The sequence below is a fragment of the Rhyacophila brunnea genome, unplaced genomic scaffold (genome assembly GCF_057557595.1).
Source record: "Rhyacophila brunnea isolate RB1 unplaced genomic scaffold, BYU_Rbru_1.0 scaffold_5, whole genome shotgun sequence".
Classification (NCBI taxonomy): domain Eukaryota; kingdom Metazoa; phylum Arthropoda; class Insecta; order Trichoptera; family Rhyacophilidae; genus Rhyacophila; species Rhyacophila brunnea.
The window spans coordinates 27,098,865-27,122,091 of NW_028233170.1; the positions used below are offsets into that span (position 1 = coordinate 27,098,865).

Sequence of the window (23,227 nt, forward strand, 5' to 3'; positions counted from 1 at the left end):
TGCTTACGTAATTGACCTGTTTCAAAGCGGAATAGTAGCTAATTCGTAAATACAATTAAGCTTGCCCACTCCACACGCAATTAATGACAGCAAATGCTAAATCAATTTCTATTGAAAATTTTCTGTCATCGAGTTTTAACTAGAAATATAAGTAAAAAGTTAGAATATTAGTGTGCCAAAAAATTTTGACTGTTCACAGCACATTCAGTTTATTTCAAATTTATTTAAATTGTATTTAAACAAAAAAAAAAAAAACCGGATATTCATTGAAATGTTCTAATTTTACAACTATAAATGCTTTAATAAAAAATCAAATTACCTATCCTAATATAGTATGTGAAAATAACATTTTATATTGTTCATATAGTTATTTTTTTTTCAGTACACAACATTTTTAAATAAATCAATGTATGCTGCAAAATGGATTAAAATTATTTTGAAATTAATATATTACAATATAATACAATCACATAAAGTAACTGTATGGTACATATAAATATTATATTTTAATCCCTCAGAGTTAGATGGTTGAGTTATGTACACTGGATGGACTAATTGCTGTCGTAAGACAACAAATTTCGGAAGCCAGATGACGGAAGAAGTATTGGGCGACCATGTGCCAGATGGATGGATAATGGAGTACAGAAATTATTTGGAAATTGGTTATGAATAGGATTCGTATTAGGCTTATTTTGTATTCCATTATAAGAAATATTATAAAATTTTACTTATTTTGTGAACAATTTGAATTAGAAACCGCTTTTACAGAAACAAAGCTACAAATTCACAGTATTATTTATCAATAATAAATAGTGAAATTAAAATTCTATTCTTAAATAAAACGAATATTTTTTTAGATTTTTGTATGTTAAAGTTATTGATATATTTAGTGTGTTTAATGGAATCGCTTCAGATATTGATATATTCCACTTACGTGAGGGTGAATTTAAGTGGACGTTGTTTTATAAGTTTTTAAGATAGGGTCTATCAATAGTTCACTCTGTGTGCTTCCATCTACTTTTATTTTTGTTATTTTATTTTATTATTAACTCACATTTCTCTGTATTTTTATTCTAAATATTGTTAACACTTATTTTATGCCATGTCGTGAACGTTTTGAATTTATAATTTGTTTTGTTCATTATAATATGTAACATAAATAAATTTGATTTTTTAGAACGATCTTCCCTCCCAATAAACTTGTACGAGATGCAGAAAATCCGTATCCGCCGAGTAGAAAAACCTGTGGAATTGTATAAAGCTTATTTTATGATCGTAATCGTCGTAAAAGCGACGGCATAGGAGTCGCGGCTGCGCCCTCGAGGGCGGAGCGACGCCTGCCCGGGACAGCGACGCCTGCGACGCCAGTCTGCCGTCGGCCATCGCCGAGACGCCCCACGCGTTCGAAGCTCACCTGCCCACCGTGCGCCTCTCGCTACCTGCCGCCTTGCGATAAGTCCAGGTGCCCGCGATGCGCGCCGATACAGTGACCGGGATCAGTGAATAAGGAATAAGTCAGTTTTTGGTACTTACAGCAAAATGTGCGTGGGATATCGCGACGCCACTTTTGGAATATTCAGCCGCAGGATGGGATACGAACCAAGGATAATGATGAAAGTTTGCGAAAGGTACGTTGCGAACACCATGGGACCGTATCGTAATTTTTTTTAGTCATCGTAAATCATAAATTTTTAATGTGATTATTTATAATACTAAAAACAAACTGACGTACAAAATGAGTTATAAATTTAATAAACTATCGTTTTTAATAACTTTTCTCAATATTTTTCATTATAGTTAAGGGTTGTTTTAAATAGTAGCTCAGTTATCATTTATATTATTAAGGCCGTTTATAAAAGTTATACCTATTGTTAGAATAAAAATTGTTACTCAAACATTGAACGTATTTAGAATAATAATATGAAAATATGATAAATAACACGATGAAACATATTTTTTGTATATATACGACACCAAAAATAAAATTAAAGTAGGTATATTATAATTAGTTATTTTAGAAACATTTATCAATATAATATTTTTAAACGTTAATAAACTTTAATACAAAATATTTTGTTCGTATTTAAAAATATCAAGCGGCATAAATAACACGGTTAGACAAGATTTTCTAATTAAACTCATGGAGTTAAATAAATATTCCTATGCTGGGCCTAGTTATCGTAAGTCCACATTAATCTTGCTGTTCAAGTTGACACGCAAGTGGCTGGTGCTTTCAGCTGATGGATTTACCGAGAACCCTTAGTCAAGTAATGCATGAGTGACCGTTGGATGTTGTATAGTTACCTACTAAATCGCCAAGTATGTAACTAAAGCAAGCGCGCTGGTTTAAAAAAACGGTAATGGATAAACTGAATCCAGTTAAAAGTGTAGTTCAGATTCGATAAACTTAATGGTGGGGTATGTACAATGTACATGCGTTAAACTGGGATAAATTCAAGATAGTTCAGGCTCAAGGACGCTTGGAAATGTTATAAAACGCTAGGGACTACGGACTAGAACGAGATAAGGCAAAATATTCGATACTGTGCCGTACACAAAATAAAATTGATGATTGTTTTTCTAAGTGTCTTTTTCTAGTGATGTAATTGAGATATGGAAATGTACGCAATTAAACATTTACTACCGTATTCGTATTATTATGTAATTACTTTTTGATTAACTAAGATTTTGCAACGGAGAAAAGTGATTAATTACTACTGAAATCAAAAATAGTGGAATTTATATTGGTACATTATTATGTCAACCTTTCAAGTATGTTCAACCGCTTTTTTTCATCGTACAATACATGTAGGTATGTGTAATACCTACATGTATTGTACAATGAAACATATAAACACCAATCAATTAATGATCTCAGTAGATTTTTGTTTTATATTAATTAAAAAAAAATAGCATCGCTTACTATTTATTAATCTTGCACACTTTCGCCTGTAATATTATATATATATATATCGTTTTTAGCAACCATGGTTTTGATTTCCGCATATTCACCTTATTTAACGACATAAAATTAATACACGAAAGCTATATCGATGGTTTTTAGTTTAATAGTTTTAAGTATACGAAATCTAGTAAGTATATCGTTTTCAGTAACCCAGGTTTTGGTTTTGTCATCGTGAATATTATATTGTCACCCCGTTTCTAACCTGCCGCAAACGAAAAAAGTTTTTTTTTTGAATATATGTCAGTTACAAAAAATCTGCGTAGTTTTGACTTCTTTTTAGTTGGCATTGATAAAATATTATATTGATTCGTCGGTTTAAGACTTTTTAGTATTTACAAGTAGTTCTACTCAAGAGATATGTATCAATATTTTAAATATCTGGTTTCAATCTTGATGACGATACATTTAATATAATGCCTGAACATGCAGAAAATTAAACTGTCATTAGGGAATAAAGATCTATAAGATGAAAAAAGGCACATTATAGTGTAAATTTTTTAAACACTTGGTGAAATATAATTATTACTCAGATTAAACAAATAAAATAGTCATATAGATATTAAAAATAAATGTGGATGTACAGCATCGTTGCAATGCAATACAGTGAAAAGAGGGTTGGAATATTGACATGTTTCTAAAATTTAAATATTTTGTAACAAAACAACCATTCTCAAGTTTAATAACCTAATGGTTCTTTAAATAAAATTGAAGTCATATAATGTTACTGGGGGTCTGTACTGAGTACTGACGCATCGAGTTTTACAATACCGCAGAAAGAATGTCCTTGCTTATGATATTTTCGTATACGTTGTCCTCCCCTAAATACTAATTAATGGGTACAGTAACTAATGTAAAAAATGTGGAAACGAACTTTAGTACCCGTAACTCTATTTAAACTCGATTTGACAACATTATCTTCATACAGTGGGCAAAACATACGAATTTGAAAAAAATGTCAATAAATCAGGAAATTAATTAATTTAAAAAAAAGACGTTACCTACCGTAATTGAATAGGCACCTGTGTAGTATATATAATATTAGATTATATTTGACAGCGTGAGATTAAAGATTGGAAGGGGCCCGGGATAATGTATCTTATAAAGGAAAAAACAACTTATTAAAACGTCATTTAAGATAAGTTTATTCTTAAATACATACTCATATTAGTTTTTGTATGCCAAAGCATTAATTATTTCATCAAAATATATTATTTTTAACATGTTGCAAAATAATAATTGTCTCATTATTTTTGTAGTCGCTTTAGCCTTTTTTTAAATCCAGTATTGCTATTTTATGTTCACATAATATTCCAAATAGACAATAGTGAAATAATTATATAATTTCAATAATTGTCAAATATTTTTTTATGATAGATATTTTGTAATAATTAATCACTCAATGGAATAGGGTAAAGCGTATTTAACAATATTTTTATAGTCAAAATGTCACTTGTATTTAATTCATCACATAATTATGTATTTATTTATATACGATACATATTTTGTTTATATACTAAGTCTGCATTTGAAAAAAGCGAGAATTGTGTGTCTTACAATATCGTAAAACAGCCAAGAATACTTTTCTTCTTATAGTGCTATCCCCTGTCTGAGGTATGATACTATGGAGTTTTTTTTACTGATTGATGTCCGGAATAGTTTATGGAGTTTCACTGCTACTAATCATCGATATTTAAGCATAAAGCTTAAAAAATCTAGTGCCTTCCTCTGCCAAACACCGTTGAATTTTCTTTGGACAATGAGCTGTTGAATGCTTTACTTTTATCGCCTCATAACGTAGTGAACTGTACTTATTAATACAATATTTACAATAAATACCCAGTGTTAAAGCTAAAAAGTAATCATATTATGAAGATAATATTATAACATCAATTTAATAGTAATTTCAAAACTATTTTTAGTATAGTTGAATTAGACAAAATTATGTTATAATGAGAAAATTGTGGCCTATTTTAACATTTTGATACGATTACTTTGATAATGTTGGTACTCTTATTTTCGGTTTTACATAACTGATAAATATATCAGATACATTTGTAGAGCTTACTAGAAATGAATCTACGTATATTACGTTAGCCTTAGTAGATATCATTTTTAATATAAAAGCTACATCTTAAGGAAGTAGAATAGAGAGATTTTCTTTAATATTTTAGAGTAGTTAAGACACATGTTAATAATTGCCACTATGTATACAATTTTAAATACCGTACAAGAAATTGTTTGGTAGGTACTAGCAGTAAAATCATTAGCAAAGAAAAATAAATATAATGATAATATAATGTTATCAACTGCTAAATTACGTCTACATGGTATGTAGAACGTTATTATAACACTTTTAAAAGCAAAGTTTTATGAAAATACATTTTTTTGAAATACCACAGAAAACATGTTTATTAATTAAAAACCGTAGATAATAAGTTAGACCAACTGTGATGTCCTGGTGACTGCTCTTTTTAGGTTGTCCATGACTCGTGCGAATTGAATCTAATAGCTATTCCATCCTAGGTGACTTTTCAACTTTGTATGGTTTTGAGTTGTTTGTAATGTTGTTCTATGTAAGGCCATGTTTTCGTAATAAGATCATAATGAGGCTTCACAGAATGGAGAGGTTATGTTAACATTTATTTGTATTTTTTACGAGAAATAGATGTTAGCCACTTGCTCAACCTATTGTTACGGTCCACGCACATTGAAAAAAAGTGAATTTATTAGACTCGGGCTTCGAAACCGGGATCCACGACATTATAAATCTGACGTGTAACCACTTAACCATCGTAGGCGTTTAATTGTACGCATTTAAGAGGAGAATTTACCATTCTTGATCCTTGTGTCTATTCAGTATTGAATACAAACATATTACTTAATTTCACAAAGTTTTTTGTCAATTTCTATGATATTTAACAGCTATTTCGTGCTATAACCCATATTCGGAACGACAATAAAATAACCTTATCTAATCCAAATAACTCAAAAATATCAAACAATCAGTTATATAAGCATTGTTTTTTCGTCGAATAATACTTATTTGACAATAATAGATACCTCATTTTTTCAAAATTTTGAAAACAGATACGTACAATTTGTAATGGTTTACTAAACTTATTAATCCTTTTGCCAGTAAGTAAATATCATTTTCATCCTTTAAATCCTTGGCTTCTTAATTCTATGTAGCTGACAAATAAACTTTACATACATTGCACGTGTAATTATTGAAAATTGGCGCTCACGTATACAACATATTTTATATTGAGCTGTGATGTGATATTAAAGTCAATAGTGATTTGATTGTACTGTATCTATAGTAGGTACCTACAAGGTTCGCTATTGTTTCGTGCGATGGAGCGCGTGTCATGCAGCATTTCTGTCCTTATTAATTATTCTCAATAACACTCGCCAGCTTTAAATACGGTGTTATATACCAATTAGTGAAGACACTTTTATTGGCTTTGAGCCTATCGCAGCGCTTCCTCTCGGAGTTGATCTGCATACGAATTGTCGGACAAGTGTTATCTGACGCTCTATCTGGGCGAGCTAATCTTGCACCTTGAAGTGTTACGTTACGCAAACAAATTTGATAATTGCCTCGGAATGGAGGTTTGTTCGTTTGTTTGTATACTTATGTAGTCAATTGGCAATTATCGTGTAGCTTACAATGGTAAATTATACATAGCGAGTACATAGTAAAATAATGTATGCATCGAATTTTGGTAATTCTTATTAACATTTTTTGTTGAGAAAGTTCGTCAAAATCGATAGTAGAAAAATCTCTCTAATGCGTCAATTATATTGAGCTATTTTACGAGTTGTTTGTTGGCGAATTTAAAAGCGGGAGATTCAGCTACTGCGATTGTCATGATGACACACAAAACATTCCATTCGCTGAGAATCTAACAAGCTAGCGTCTATTTTGACAGAACGTAGTTCGTTTTTTACCGAGAGGTCGTTACTACGCTCTACTGCGCAGACTCTACGGCGTGTAGCGTGTAAAATTGACCGGCTTTCAACTTTTCTCTGTAGATTGTTAGCTTGTTCAATGATGACACTGGGTGACTTTAGAGGCAGAATGTAAATTCGCCAACAAACAGCTAGTAAAGTAGCTCAATGTAATTGACGCATAATGAGGTGTAAGCTTTTTGATGATAGAACAATTTAGCAATTTAAATTATAATTTTTAACAATGTACCTACTATACTACGTACTCAATGTAGGTATATAATTTATTATTTCAATTTATTGTTTGATATTTTAATGTTTTCCTAGGGCGGGTTAACCGGTACTCTGACTGGGCGTCTTACGTGGGTGAAGTCGATGCGAACGCGATCGCGATACGGTTTGAAGCGATATGATCCAAAACGATGCGAAGCGGCATCGTTATCCTACGTGTAGCTGAGTCACCAGCTGTCACTATCGCACATTTATACAATTTGTTTATTACCATGGTAACGCCTAGAAATATTTAGATGTATGTAAATAATTACAACCTATGTTTATTATAAAATTGTTACCATGGCGACGCCTACACCGCCGCGTCCATTTCGCGCAAAAATATAAAACCATTTGATCGCGTCGCTGAAGCTCCGCATCGCTCGCCGTGTATTATCTGCACGTAGGCCACTACATGTGGCGTTGACTGTTTGATATTTTCGTGCCGCGCCGCGTCGCGTCGCATTCTCATTGACTTCGCCCACTTAAGACGCCGCGTGAACGTGCTCGCCCCGATCTGAAAAAGGGATTCCAAATACAAAATCTCACAAAAATATTATAAATTAACATTAAATTTACTAATGACTACAGTTATTATTATCATCTCTTAAAACATTTATTATCGAATTACGAAAAGATAAGCTGTTGATTATCGAGAGCAATGCAATGTTTTCAATAGAGTTTATAGATAATCTCAAACTGTATTTAAAAGACAAGCGTTTAAGAGAACATAAACGGATATTCAATGATACCGAACATTTTTAAATATTTTAAAAAGGAAACGTAAATTTATGATGGAAATGGAAATAATTAAAGAGTCTGTAACATTTATTTGTGACATGTAACTGTGGAGTTGTAAAAAACAAATGAATACATTAAATCGATACTACCTCTATTCTATTTCATGTCGTTTTACATGCAATATTGATCAGTTGAAGAGAAACGAGAGAATTATAAATGAATGAGTATCTGATCATAGTATATTGATTGCATATATTTAGGAAATGTAATACGGAATTTCGCGCCATTTCTAGGAACACACTGTGTAAAAAAAACTAACGTTAAAACACTAAATGGTTTTTTTCTATGAGGACATCCAATAATTGTTGCTGTGGGTAAGACCTTAGAATAGTTAAATCCGCCCCGGTGTATCTATCATTTAGTATGCACTGCAAATGTACAAAAAATATTTATCACAGCACGTGTTTCGTCCAAGCAGTGAGTTCATTAAGTATTGCAGACGAATACCAACTGAATTACTAGCAATTAAACACTGGGCCTCTGGAAAAGATTTTAATTACTTAAATACGTGTTTCCACTTAATAATGTAAGCGCGGATGAAAATCACATTTAATAGCTATTTCAATTTTGAATAGGTACTACTAAATTTTACAATAACCTGAGCGCCGTGTAACGTGTTCGCTTGTGGAGTCGAGGGTCTCGGCTTGAATTCCAGATTTGACAGATTCACATATTATTTTTCAATCGGTGTTTGGATCCAATATGTTGAGTTAGTGGCATGCAATGATCGGAATGTGGGAGGCAATGAAAAATAAATAAAATTATATATCATCAGTAGAAAAACATATTTGTATGTTCAAAAATTGCTTAATTTTATCAATTCTAAGTTCACTTGAAAAGTATTGCTTATCATTTTATTTTCATTGCCATTATTTCCTTACCAGAATTGTATGTTGTAGGTCAAAAATACAAACCCCCACTCTGTGGAGGAGCATATGATCATTATTAGGATCGGACATGGTCGGAAGGTCAAAAAAGATAATATGCACATCTTTTATTGTTGTTTTTTGACATTCATGAAATAACATCAACTTTAATGCAACTTAATACATTATTAAAAGGTTTTGTTCGCTTAGCTGATAGCTTAGAATGCTTAGATCATAGTTGTCTAATATTTTGACTTCCCTGCGGGTTAACAGGAGTACAATTCACTTGGGTTGCACACTCTATAGTTAATGTACATATTTAAGTAATAAAACCTCATTATTTAAAAAAATGTTAGATTATTAAATTAAAAGAAAAGAGGGGAATAGTATTGGAACATTTGACTTTGTTTCTGCGAAACAAATGAACCAATGTCTGGTTTGATGGAAGAAATTGCAATTTTTACTGAGTTCTCAGAGTGCTCGTCAAGTCAAGTGTTTTATCCTTTTGAAGTAAAGCGATAATACATTAAATAAGGTGTGATTGTGAAGATAGAAATCGTTATCGATTTTGTCCTCTAGTTATCCAGGGCACGCATGGCATCGCATTCAAATGACTTTCACATTGATATTATTTACATTGTATTATATAGCTGATGGCATTTGGTAGACTGAATTCAAACGATAATAGTATACTTATGTGGACACATATTATTTTACAGTTATTTGGAAAATTTTCTGTTCATTTTTCTGCAATACAGTGAATTATTTTTAATACATTGTAATGAAAAGTGAAAGAAAGTAACGTCATGGCTAATAAGTTATTTTTTGGATTCTGTCAAAATCTGACAACACGATAAGTTTGAAAACTCAACATTCTCATAAAGTACAAACCAACCCGAGAAAAATTTGAATAGCTTTATAGCTATTATATTATTATTATGTGAGTGAAATCGCATGTAAAAAGCAAATACTGTAATTTATTACTGGGAATGGTGAAATTTAAACGCTAAATGCTTGTTTTACATTACTATAAAAAAACGTTCGTAGCACGCGATCCCCCATGCGTATTTTTTCTATTATGGATCATAAAAATAAAGTATATTGGTTTTACTGGGGTTTAGTTTAATTGACATAATAATAATAGTTACCAACAATCAAAATGATCGTAATAAAAACATGGCAGTCAGTAAGTTTCTTTCCATAATTTATTTAATTTCTTTATGGGCGGTTTCGCTATAAAACTATTATTAACGGATACATAAAATTAGATTAATAACCGGAGATAATTAATTAGATATTCACAAAACCTGCCATTTGGTACTATGTAATATTATTATCAAAATGCTTTAATAGATAAAAAATTTGACGTAGCTAACAATTATTATTTTCGAAAAAAGTATCTCTCATATCCTTTGCTTTCTCACTGTGAGTGGTGATCGGTGACAATAATCTCCTTCCATCTAGTTCAGAGAATTGGAGTAAATTATACTAAATGGGATACAACTGAAAGTATTGGGGATAACGAAGTCTCAATACGTAAAGTTGCACAAAATATTATTTGATAAGTAAAGGGAATCTATTTTATAGGGCATTTTTGAAGTCGGCACTAATGTAAATCAGGATTCTGACCAAATTGACCCCGAGCGTCAATATTGACATATAAATAAATATATGTAAATGGAATATAATATGTAAATGGATTCTATAACCCATATTGAATTTATAAGCTCTTTGAGTTTTCAGCTTTATAAAAAAAAACCTATTAAAGGGGGTAATATCGTTGTAAATGAATAAATGTACCTTGCAGTAGGTGATTCTCAAAAATGTTATTCGACCTCTGGTCTAGAGCAATATTTTGTGTTGATATTGTTGGTTTGGTCATTGTTAATTCATTCGTTTTTTGATGGTGTCGCCCAACCTGGAAATCGCATGCTTCATCCTTGCATCCTCTCCAGACTGCTGGAATTTTTTCTAACAATGTCATGAAAGAAATAAAGAGTGTATCACTTGGAGGTAGATGAGAGTTTTTTGACGCCAAGCTATACGAGTATTTACGAATGGCCGTCCATGGAATGCGGACAATCTTCCCCCAGCATCACAACACAAACACATCAATTATCACTGTATCGGATTCTCCTTTCTCCGGGAAACAAGATTTCTTTATATTATACGTATTCAATGGTTTCTTTATGCTACGGTTATTTCATGTCATAATGAGACGATTCATGGTGTTTTTGGATATTGCTATTCTTCACCTAAGTCTACCTATATACATTTACAATCATTGAAGTAGGTACATACAATTATGTACTTTTAAATAATTTAGTTTCTCGGTGAGGCCAAGCTTGTCAGTTAATGCGATAACATATAGATACATGAATATACATAGGCATTATGTAGATCAAAATTATTTACAATTTAATATAGAAAGCGGTAAGCATCATTAGAAACCCGATACTTTTGATTGAATTATTCACAGTTCTTTAAATCATACAAATGCGTATAAATTATCATATTATATTACAGGGATACTTGTAACTGTGCCTGTAAGTGAAACGAATTTTCAAAATGAAATCTTAACGATTAAATTAATAATTACTAACAATGACAATTATTGAAAATATTTTAGCATAAATGAAAATAGAACTAGTATCAAAACTATTAAGTATATATAGGTATCTTCCCGAGGCAACCAGTGGTTTATTAAGTTACATAGACAATACCAGTGAATAGGTTAAAAAAGCAGTATTACTAAAAATAATATTAAAAAGGCATTTTTTTTGGAACAATCCATTTGGTAGATTATTGATAAATAATAAAGTCTCCATTGGTGAAATAAGTCTGGCTGTGATAATAATTATTTACAATTATTGTGAATAAAAATACATTGAGAAAACCACGAGAAAACTACAGATGTAACTTATTCTTAATGACTAGCTTACCTTCATTAACAGTGTGTTACTTTAACTAAATTTAGATCAGAAACAATAAAATATAATATTTAAATAAACTTAAACAAATAAACGTAATCATAATGTACTTATGTATGATTATATGATAAAAATGAGTATATGTATACTCAAAATACTTGTTAATGGCATGTTACTTTAAATATAATTGTAATATGCTTATAATTAGGTGTTCGGTTTAATATATTGTTGACTTGTAAATATTACGATAACATCATCTAACTTTGAATTTAGAATATTGTCACTTATTATCAATGTTCAATATTTAATATTCCAATACCTGGCTAATATGACAAATGATATTGTTATATCGTAATATATTTATATATAGTAAGTTTTGAATGGAAAATATTCTAACATAAGGTTATTCAATGCCCAGAAATTTCTATATTTATGAATGATATCTTTTCACACGTAATTAAAATCTGTGACAGATGTGTGGATATGAACAGTGCCTGAAAATGCCAAGAGAAGAAATTTGTGGTGCTAAAAACGAATTAAATGGATTGACACATATATGAATTAGAACCCTCATACGCTAGAATAGTTTTTTTTAAGTTATTGATTTATAATGCTCATCGAAGTACATTAATGTAATCCTAATACGTTTCGATATATTCGATAATTAAGTTCTGGGTAGTCATTTCGTATTGCCAATATTTTGATTTTGGTAGCTATTGAAAATAAATCCAAAACGCAAATCGTCTATTATTAATTATGATCGTAGTAAAAGTACAATGGCCCTAGATGTAAAATGTTCCGATATTAATAGCAGTGGTAACATTATTTACATTGGTATTTTTATCGCCTTTCCACCAGGCTGTAAACAAACTTCGATGAATATTATGACTTCGCAGCCATTATTGTGAAATTCTTCAAATTTATCGCATTGCTAAGAATAAAATTGCGGTGTGATTTTGAAACATTTTATTGGTTCAACCAATTCTACGCATAATCAATTATTTATTGAGACTGTATTAAAAAGTACACCAATTTAAAAATTAGGTTACTATTAGAAATAATTACAGTTTGGTACCAATAGTTTATGTACTAAAGTGGCCACTTACTTATTTTTTTGTTGCATCAAAGAAAACGTGCATCTTCCATGCACGTATAAGCTAAACTGATAGTACGTATTACAGTCAATATATTTTTTTGCTAACTTTGTTAGGAATTACGCTCAAATTTTACAAAAATAAAAAAAAATCTATTGCCAGACATAAGTAGTGATACTAATAAAAATGTCATCTCTTAGGGAAATCTTCCCCAGAACCCTAAAGAGGCCGGAATCATTATCGAGTTGACTCATAGATATATGAGGAGGGTTGACTATGCGACAGCAATTTTCTAGTACTTTTGTAAATTTTATTGGTCCGTTAGCTCAATAGGTTACTGGTTAGAGCACCAAACTTGTTCTGGTCTCCCTTCTACAATTTGTAATATCAAGAGTAACAGTAGGCATTATTCATCATGTAATATCATAATTATATTTGAGAGACTGGAATCGCATCAGTTATGACGTTAGTAAAAGAATTACTCTGGTAAACAAATCCTACCATGGTTTACAAAAAAACACTTCAGATCAAATCTCCTCTGAAGGAAAACTTATACAAAATCCTTAACTGGCCTATATTGACATGTGGGTCGGAATGCCGGGAATTATCGAAAGATGATAGAAAACTGAATTTCTTTGAAAAAAAGATTTTGAAAAGGGTCTTCGTAGCCGTATGTGAGGAAGATGGCACGTATCTAGAAAGGTACTGCCATACCCAGGTACCAGGTACAAAGGTACCAAGTTATCTCACATATGAAAGAGGGGCAACAACTCATGAATGGAAAACACCCAGCCAGGAAAAAGGGGGCTGGTAGATCTAGACTGTGCTGGTTTGACTATGTAGATAGAGACATAGCATCCATAAAGCTAAGGTGGTGGTAGACAGAGAGGAGTGGTGACGTTTTCTGGAAGCGGCTAAAACCCACGTTAGGTTGTAGTGCCGATGATGATGACTTTTCATCACATTTCATGTATAGCATCCATTCTTTCAAACGAGTATTGAATTTTTAAAGTCAGTTGGCGTAAGAGAATTTTAGATAATCAGAATAGAGTTGTGGCTGAAGTCGCAAGAGTTATAAAATTTTACTAAGTACTTAATAAAATTTAGCTGAAAAGATTACCATTACATTTGCCTTACAAAAGCCTGGGAGATGCACGTTTTTGCCAAGGCAGTGGATAAACGAATGCATTCGTCTTAATAGATTTTATTACTTACCAACTGACATTATTTTATTAGTTGTTTCTAATCCTGGTGTGATGTTTACAATGTTAAAATATACATGTATATTTATCTCCTTTTTTATACATGGTCAATGATAAACCTCATGATAAAGAGTAATCGAAGATGTCTATAGGTGAGGTGCCTTAAATATCACATAATGCTCAACCTACTACTGTATTAACTTCATCGCTTTAGTTTGTATGTTCACATAATATTATAGATGCAAAATCATATGTATTATTATACTATGGCATCCATTGGTGCACTTCTGAATAAATAAGTGCTGGATCACTGTTTCGGTGCTAACCTAACCACATACCACCTTTCCTTCTTTTAATGAACATTTTTCCAACATTTATATGGTTATATTATAACATATGGTTGCATAACATAATCATCAATTATTACTTTTCTCACATGTTTACGTATAAAAACGACTATAGCAGGTGGGTTCCATTATAACACACGCAATCATGCAACATTGTGATAAAAATGCTATAATTTTTCTATGCATTTAGTGTGATACGTCAAAATTTAACAGCTTTAACACAAAATTTAACACATCGAGCTGTCAATTTATTATGACGTTAGCGATAGCGCAATGCGCGACAACACACAACCTCATACGAAGCAATCACGAAACATCCACGAGTTTGAAAAAGAAGGGTACCAACTGAAAGATTCGCCTTTTATGGTGTTATTGGATGATATGGAGTTATGTATTTGGAATAAATCTGCTACTATTTGCTGTATTACTGCTAACTATTTTGAAATAATTGTAGAATTTTTGTCATAGTTCAAAATTAAACAACAGGTTTCTTTAATCTATATTTGAGTCGCTTAGAGTTTCACATTTTGCAATTTTTTTTTAGTTAAATATACCAAGTGATTTTAAAGGCATTAATCCATATAAACAAAAATAGTTGGGTATCAAAATGCACTTTAAATCATGTGAAAATCGTTAAAAAATTTACTGTTGGTGTCATAACTCACATTTTTCAATAAATAATGTGTAATGTGCGTCTGCAGCCTTAGGAGTTTTATATATATTTAAAAAAAATGTAAATCGACTCACCCACTCAATTAATATTTAAGGGAGTTCAATATTTTTCTTCTTATTACAAACAACAGCGGTCTGGTGTTTTTTTGCGATTATAACAAAACTAGATTTTTGGAATATGTGAGTTATGACTCTAGGCGACTCATTTGTAAGATTCAAAATTCAGTAAAAGAAATCAATATCCGATGACGAGGTGTGATAAAGTTCTGGGATTCTGACCCAGTATACTCCAGTCTCATTACATCATTACATTACAGTTAGAGTCAATATTAAGTGTATTGGATTTACATATTTTTCATCTTCTTTGTGCAAGGAACAGTCCTTTGTCAGAGTACATGAACACCACGCGTCGGCTCTAAATATCATGTCAGCATCCCGTGTCTTTGCCTTATAGGTATACTCTGTGGATGAAACTTACATGCTAAAAAACACTGGTATCCAATCGACTTGAAGATAATGCAGATTTGTTTGAGTTATCCGTAGCATATTGTGTCCAAACTAGGTTCAACGTCGCTTCTTCACGTTGGATCCCACAAGAGGCTTTTTTAACATGTCTTTGTTGATAACTGTATATTTAATTCCAATTTTACGCAGTAAGTTTACTAAAAGACAGAGTTTTCTTAATAACTCAGTAAAACTTTGAAAAGATACCAGAGAAATTGATAGAGAAAAATTACATTTATTAACCAATTTCTCCGAAATGTACACCACGGGGCAGAACTATATTGCATTCCATATTATTAATTTGACAGCGATGGCATTTCCAAGGTGTCACATCTCACACCGCTGACTTTAACCGCAGTCTCCGCAATCCATATTACCAGCGCTTCTCTCGTGGTTCATCTCCGATGTCATATTAAATTTAATGTATATAACGTCTTATACTGTAAATAAATATTAAATTTACCTAAATGAGTACGTAGTTATTCCAATCACAAAAGCAATTTAGGTAACAACCAATTTCGACTTTTTTGATGCCTTGACAACAAGCCCACTATAATAGCTGGGCCGTGGCACGTAACTGTACATCTCGATTCAAGTACTAGTTATTGCCAACACTTCAAGTGTGATGTTTTTTTATATTGAAATAAACGTTAATTGAATTGAACGAAATATAATTTTCATTTACTGAAAATAGTTTACCGCATTGCATTAAAAAATAATAACTCGTACTATCATCGTATCCCGCATTTCAATTCCCCGGCCTGTCTATAGTTGGCCGTATTTGACAACAATCTACCTTATAAAATGCATTCATTATTACTTTTAAAGTCGCTTTAATTACAATGATAATATTGAATTGAAATTATCGTAATATTGCATATTAAAAGTTATTTAAATTATATTTCCATTAAAAAGATGACCGCGATAGATAACGATAAGAAAATATGGAAACATGTTTACATATTATTATAAAGCATATTATGGTAAAAAAAATAAAGGTAGCCGAGAGGTTATGTTTTCGTGGTATTTGTGGCTGGAAGCTAAGCTTTTCTATTAACCTTAAAATGGTTTACTGAACATATCGAGTCAAAACGGCGTGGGTGACAGTTTCGTCATATATATTTTCACTAAAACTATAATCACTTTTTTTGTGCCTTTGTAACGAAATACTATCTCTAACATAGTTTAGTGATGCTGAAGATAATATTCTAAACTATCTAAATAAAAAATTTTCCAAAGTAAAAATACGCTTTACGTCTATATCCGTAGTACATCCTCGGTGTACGTCTATCGAATTAATAAAATACAAAATGAATACCTATGTATGCTTAGCCACCATTCTTATTATAAAAAAATACATGTACCTATAGATATTATAATTCGGCCTTTATAGCCTAGAAAAGCGTTATTGACAAATTTCCCAATTGGAGAGGAGAGAAAATTGAAAAATGAATTTGTCGATTTATTTTTACATTTTCACAAAAAAAATATGCTCAAAAATTGTTGTAACGGAATAACTCTTGCACTTCAACGCACTATGCAACTAAGCACTTTTGGTATACTACAAATGACATTTTAAATAATCTAACCGTATAAGCTATTACTTATTTTTGCTAAATCATCCTTAACACACTTTTGGCTTAACACCTCTCTATATTATATTATAGAAATAAGAACATACTGCCCTAAACTTTAAATAATGCAATATTTCAGTTTGTTTTATTACTTCATTTATACTTGTAAGCGATTTAAAATCTTGTATGTTTAACTATTATACTAGGTGAAGTACCCGGTTTCATTCATAAAAATACCTCTATCTGGGCATACAACATGTCAAAATAAAAAAAACAATTCTGACAGCCAAGTCAAACAAAAGAAATTGAAATCGATTCCAAAATAATATGGAAATATTATCTGTCGTGAAAATTCAAAATTGGAATTGGCGAACAATGTAATTTGAATAAACACACTTTGTATTTTATTACCACGTTTTTATTAGCTCGTATTCTTGTTTGTCCAGTACTAATTTTTTCTTGTTTGTCCAAGATTTGTATTGGACGATTGAAGATTTTTAACTAACTTCCCGACTAGCTAGACATTTTAAACTTTTAGAATATATCAGAACACGACGACAATGCATTCTTTTAATACTTTTAGCCATTTTTAAGCAGAATTGAATTCATTTTCAGTTATTTCTGTTTTGTATGGAAAGTCATTATTGTTGGTTGCAAAGGGGGTCCTAGCAACTAAATTATTAATAATATATGCGTGCGTTACTATGTAAATCAAAATGACATTTCAGTATTGTATATTTATTCAGTATATCAAGTACAATAAAAAGTTTTTATTAATTAATTATATTAATTGTCAAGTTTATATAATTCAACATAAAATTTAAAAAAGTGGTATATAAAAAGTTCTTTTTATCTTGTAATTATTTTATAATCATGTAGATGTTAGTTGAAACCAAGTAGGAAAATCAGATCAAAAAAATATGATAATATCTTGACTTATATAAAATATATAGATATATCAGTTTTTTAAATATATATTTTTAACATTATAACAGCGTTTTCTGTAAGTTTAACTTAATTAATTGAAAGAATATCAAAATGATAATATACATAACTAAAATGTCATATTTTTATTTGCTGTATGGAAATCTATTGTAACGTACAATATATTTCTATCATAGATTTTATCATTGTATTGTACCTGTCATATGTCAGACTTTCTAGCATATACATTGTATCAGGTAGCTGCGTGCTACGGCGTTTATTTTCAATATCGTATTTATAACGAATCCCGACATTATGTACATCATAGAAAATAAATTATTTATGAACACGTCAATAATATAGTCTTTCGGTTATTTTATACAATTGAATTATCGCAAGATACAAGTTATTGGCAGTTCACGGTCGTCGGTGAAAAGAAAAATAAAAATAAAATATTTATTGTAGCTATTAAATAAGAAATTTAGTATTAATTTTGTTTACATTTAATCAGATAATAATATATGATTTAAGATATAGATAGGATATTGCTGTACCTATTTTTAATTCAATTTAATGGTCGTATTTTCAATTAGAATAGCGTGTGTATTTATCGATTTTTCTTTCTTCTTCATGTTAAATTTTCAATTTATCCAATTTAATATTATGATATTCATTCAGGATTCAATTCTTTCATAATATAATATTTAGATTTAAATAAAAAGGTTGTATAAGAAAAAATCGTTCTAAAAATGTGATCCTATTTTAGTATATAGTTGTTTTAGTGTAAAAAATATCATTAATTATTTTAGGGGCGAATTGTTAGTATCTCTAGTTTAACATCCACCTCTGAGACCATTCTGGGAGTATTAGTCTAATCGGCAATTTGAATTAATTTGTGTGCAGCTTGATTCAAGAGATGTGAGTATTGTATCATATAGAAGCAAAAAATTGCTGTTAAGGGGGGACATGCTCGTCGAAGGTCAAAATTGAGTTGTTATTGTATTTTCAAACCATGATCCTGGACACTCCCTAAACGTTGTAGATAATCTATTTATATAATTTTGAAGCCTTATTATCCTTTATAGTTATTTTAAACATTTGATAACTGCATAAAGTATTTTTGTTACATAAAATAGTATTCTTTTAAACCTCTCGCTCTAATGTTTTAGAATATAGTCATATTTCGGTACATAACTGTGCAGTGGTGTTAAGATTTTTTACGTTTATTAATTTTTAAACGCATTTATGAAACCATTAGTATAATTTATTAAGAGATAATTTTTGTAAAATATTCACGATAAAAAATTATATTGATAATCTCTGTGATCCCAAATTTGACAAGAATTAGGCATTTTATTATTCAAAAAATCGGCAAGATTAACATATTTGAAGATGATTCTAAATATACTTATTATAAGCTATGTCTTTGACCATTCAAGTGTGATAAACATCTTATGAATAATGATTGCTTTATAATAATTATTGACCTAAGAATAAGGTAGTGTTTTTTTGAAATACGCCATTTCTTTTGTCATTACCTAGCGGTTAAGCTACAACATACGGCCGTAACCATAAATTGACAAACTATAATTAAAGGGAGTAAAATTATGTTAACACGCGTGTTTGAACATGTACCTAACCGATTTTTTTTATATTTTTTTTAAACATGATATGTTATAAAAATTATCTCGTAATAAATTATACTAATGGTTTCATAAATGCGTTTAAAAATTAATAAACGTAAAAAATCTTTACACCACTGCACAGTTATGTACCGAAATATGACTATTCTAAAACATTGGAGCGAGAGGTTTAAAAGAATACTATTTTATGTAACAAAAATACTTTATGCAGTCATCAAATGTTTAAAATAACTATAAAGGATAATAAGGCTTCAAAATTATATAAATAGATTATCTACAACATTTAAGGAGTGTCCAGGATCATGGTTTGAAAATACAATAAAAACTCAATTTTGACCTACGACGAGCACGTGGGGTTACACGTTAAGGATAACAAATTAAAAAAGAAAACTATTCTCTTCTTCCGTGACTATCGCTAAGCCTGGCCTGACGGTCTATCCCTACCCTTATAATATGCCGTTTTCTACAGACAAATCTTATACTAACATTTTAGTAGGCATGCCTTGCATACGAACAGGTATTTGCTTTGCAACTCGCCGCATGTGCAGTCTAGTTCACCAGGGATCCCCCATTTCACCATAGTGTCTTGAGTACGCCCTATTATACTTCGAAGTATGTTGAGGGTCTTCCATGTATGGTACTCGAGATTGGGACTGGCGAGTAAATTCTCTGCTGTTGTTATCCATTCTACAATACTCTACGAGGCCAATTAATTCAGTTTACCATGCGGACCGTCAGTCCTCGTCGGGTGTGATGGTCAAAGATGGTGTTGTTGTTATACAATTTCTCCTGAATTTATATCTTGTTTTTTTTCACCTTCTACACAAACATGCGTTTTACTAGTTATCTTCTTGGGCCGTCTTTTCAACGCGTGCTGCGGTCTGGTGTTAAATATACGACCGGGTGATTCCAGAAAGAACTCAAACTTCGTTGATTTGGGTTGGGTTCAGGCACCCCGTAATGATCCGGCAGGTCTTGTTGAGCTCAATATTAACGTGTATAGTATGTGCTGATATGTACCATACTGGATAGGCGTATTCGGATACTGAGTTTTGTAGTGCACGAGCTGAGACCCAGAGTGTGTATGGTTAAACTACTAGGTACTTATTTTTCGCAGGATACTATTCCTCGACGCTTTATTTTGGTGTTCAGATATTGTTGCTTAAAAATCTGCGGTCGCTCTAGATTGATACCTAAGTACTTAGGGCTAGTTATGGACGGAACTTTTAGTTTCATAGTGTAAATTGTGATTAATTATTTGTATTCACAGTATCGTATTATTGTATGACAAAAACAATTAAAATATTTTTGAAGTTATACTTCTTTTGAGACGTAGTGAAATTGAGAAACCGTCACGGAAGTGGAAATGACGTCGCCACGTTCACCTCGTCATAAATAGCTTCGTTCCGTTTTTCTATTGAAAATAATACCATATTTAAATTTTTCTTTCCCATTGTTTAGGTAAATTATTTTGTAATTGTTAAAGGATAACAAAAATATACAAAACAAATTCAATAACTATAAAAACACAATTACTATAATTTAATGTCTCTGCAATTAGCGAATAAATGATTTTTGGAGCCCGTGATTTTTCCCGATATGGTAACACTGGAGTCCAATCCACCATTAAATTTTTCTTACTAAACGTCGTAAACGTCAGATAATGTTTACATTTTTCAGAGATGCCATCATGGGGAATAGATTAGACATAATATATAGAATGATTAAAACTAATATTACCATTTTGGTGCGTAGGTAACTATTTATATATTTCAACTATCGGATGAATGTTATATTAGAAATAAACCAGCGGCGCTTCAATAATTTTATTTAACAATACAACAACAATAACTGTGTATAAATACATATCATTCTAATTTGATTTTGCTTTTTAATCAAAACTTTATTGATTGTATTAAATATTTTTTATCGTATTTTCTGCTTACGTTTTTTTGTTTTGTTATTTTTATTTTGTTACGCCAAAGAAGTATAACTTCTAACGCGCGTACATAAGTACGATTTCGAACACACCGACTATTTATGTAGGTAAAATATATTTATACGCATAAATTATTTAAAAATTAACATAACATCGCTCACCATTGTTAGTTTGTCTGCACCTTTGTCCATTAAATACCACCTTCCATCCCAAGAGAGTTTGTCTTTGATAGGGTTTTAATTACTTTTACACTGATATTAAACTTAAAATTCATAAAGGTGCATAGAGCCATTTACCGAGGGTGGTTCATTAAAAATGAAAAGCGTTGCATATCCCTTGATTGGATAGACTTTTAAAGAGACACAAGTGTGTTTATGAAAATGTAGCTGGGTGTATTTTTGTTTTTCAATACCTGTACCTAAACATTATTCAGAATCGGAAATACTTAGGTAATTAGTAATTGCGAATTCGTATAGTATTGGAACGAATTGGTAGTGTTACGCGCTGCTTACACGACGGGTCCAGATTTAAAACCTACTGGCAGAGTGAAATTTACATGTTGTTTTTTTACAACCAAAGTACTGTCGGACAAACGACTGACAATTATTCACTCAGGTACATAATTATTATGAAATATAATTTCACTGTAAATTTTAATATTGCTATCTCGATTCAAGGCATGAATATTGTTTTAAGTGTTGGTGTAATATATAAGCCAAATCTAGTGATGGAATTTTAAGACATGAAGTAAGAAAATGAAAGTAATTTATCATTTTTACTCCTAAACCGAAAAAATGGGTCTCCACGAGATGGAGGTTACTTGACAGATTTTTTATGAGGATTGTTTGTTTGCCAATCATCCAATCCATTGGGTTCTTGTACAGACGATTTGATCAAACATGCAATCCACAGCCTCATACACCATCGATCTATCAACCCGGTAACCATCTGTGTACTGCATGCAGTTAAATACAATTATTATCTAAATAATTTCTATAGCAGAGCTGTATAGGGTCCAACACCATAAAATTTATCCGATATTGATTAATATCAACTGACTGATAAATTAAACAATCAATATTTTTATCATATACAGTAAAAGTCAAATGCACTAGATGTTTAATTACCGAATGATTACTAGATTTGTACGGAAGCTTTTCTATTTTTGGTTTTATGTAATTTAAAACATTCCAAAGTCTGAAAAAATGAACAACTGCCTTTTAAACATTATATTTTACTTGTATATCCTTATTGATGGCAATAAATTTATTTTGTCAAATTCGCACATGCAATGTGCTAAGTGCAACATAATTAATTATTATAACGCCCCGGTAAGAAAGTTCTTGCTGTAATAACATGGGACAGTATGTATTATCAACCCAATTAGTTAGTATACAAATACCATAATTTTATTTTACCTAATTGAATCTAAAGAAACTGTTGCATACTTGGCTTTCATAAAAAACTATATTATTTTACACCTTTTAAAATAGTACCATATTCAATATAAAAATAAATTGTAACACTGACGCAAAATTTAGAACC

General features: G+C 31.0%; 1 protein-coding gene across 2 annotated transcripts in view; it reads left to right on the forward strand.

The window, feature by feature from the left end:
* Positions 1-1,304: 1,304 nt before the first annotated feature.
* The window catches only part of smog (G-protein coupled receptor 158 smog), a 198,292-nt gene continuing 176,369 nt past the window's right edge, over positions 1,305-23,227 (forward strand). Inside the window, exon 1 of one of the 2 annotated variants that reach the window (XM_085955365.1) lies at positions 1,305-1,628. The gene's annotated coding sequence lies outside the window, so the exon portion shown is untranslated. The remainder of the gene's footprint in view (positions 1,629-23,227) is intronic. The other variant, XM_085955366.1, reaches the window with a different exon arrangement.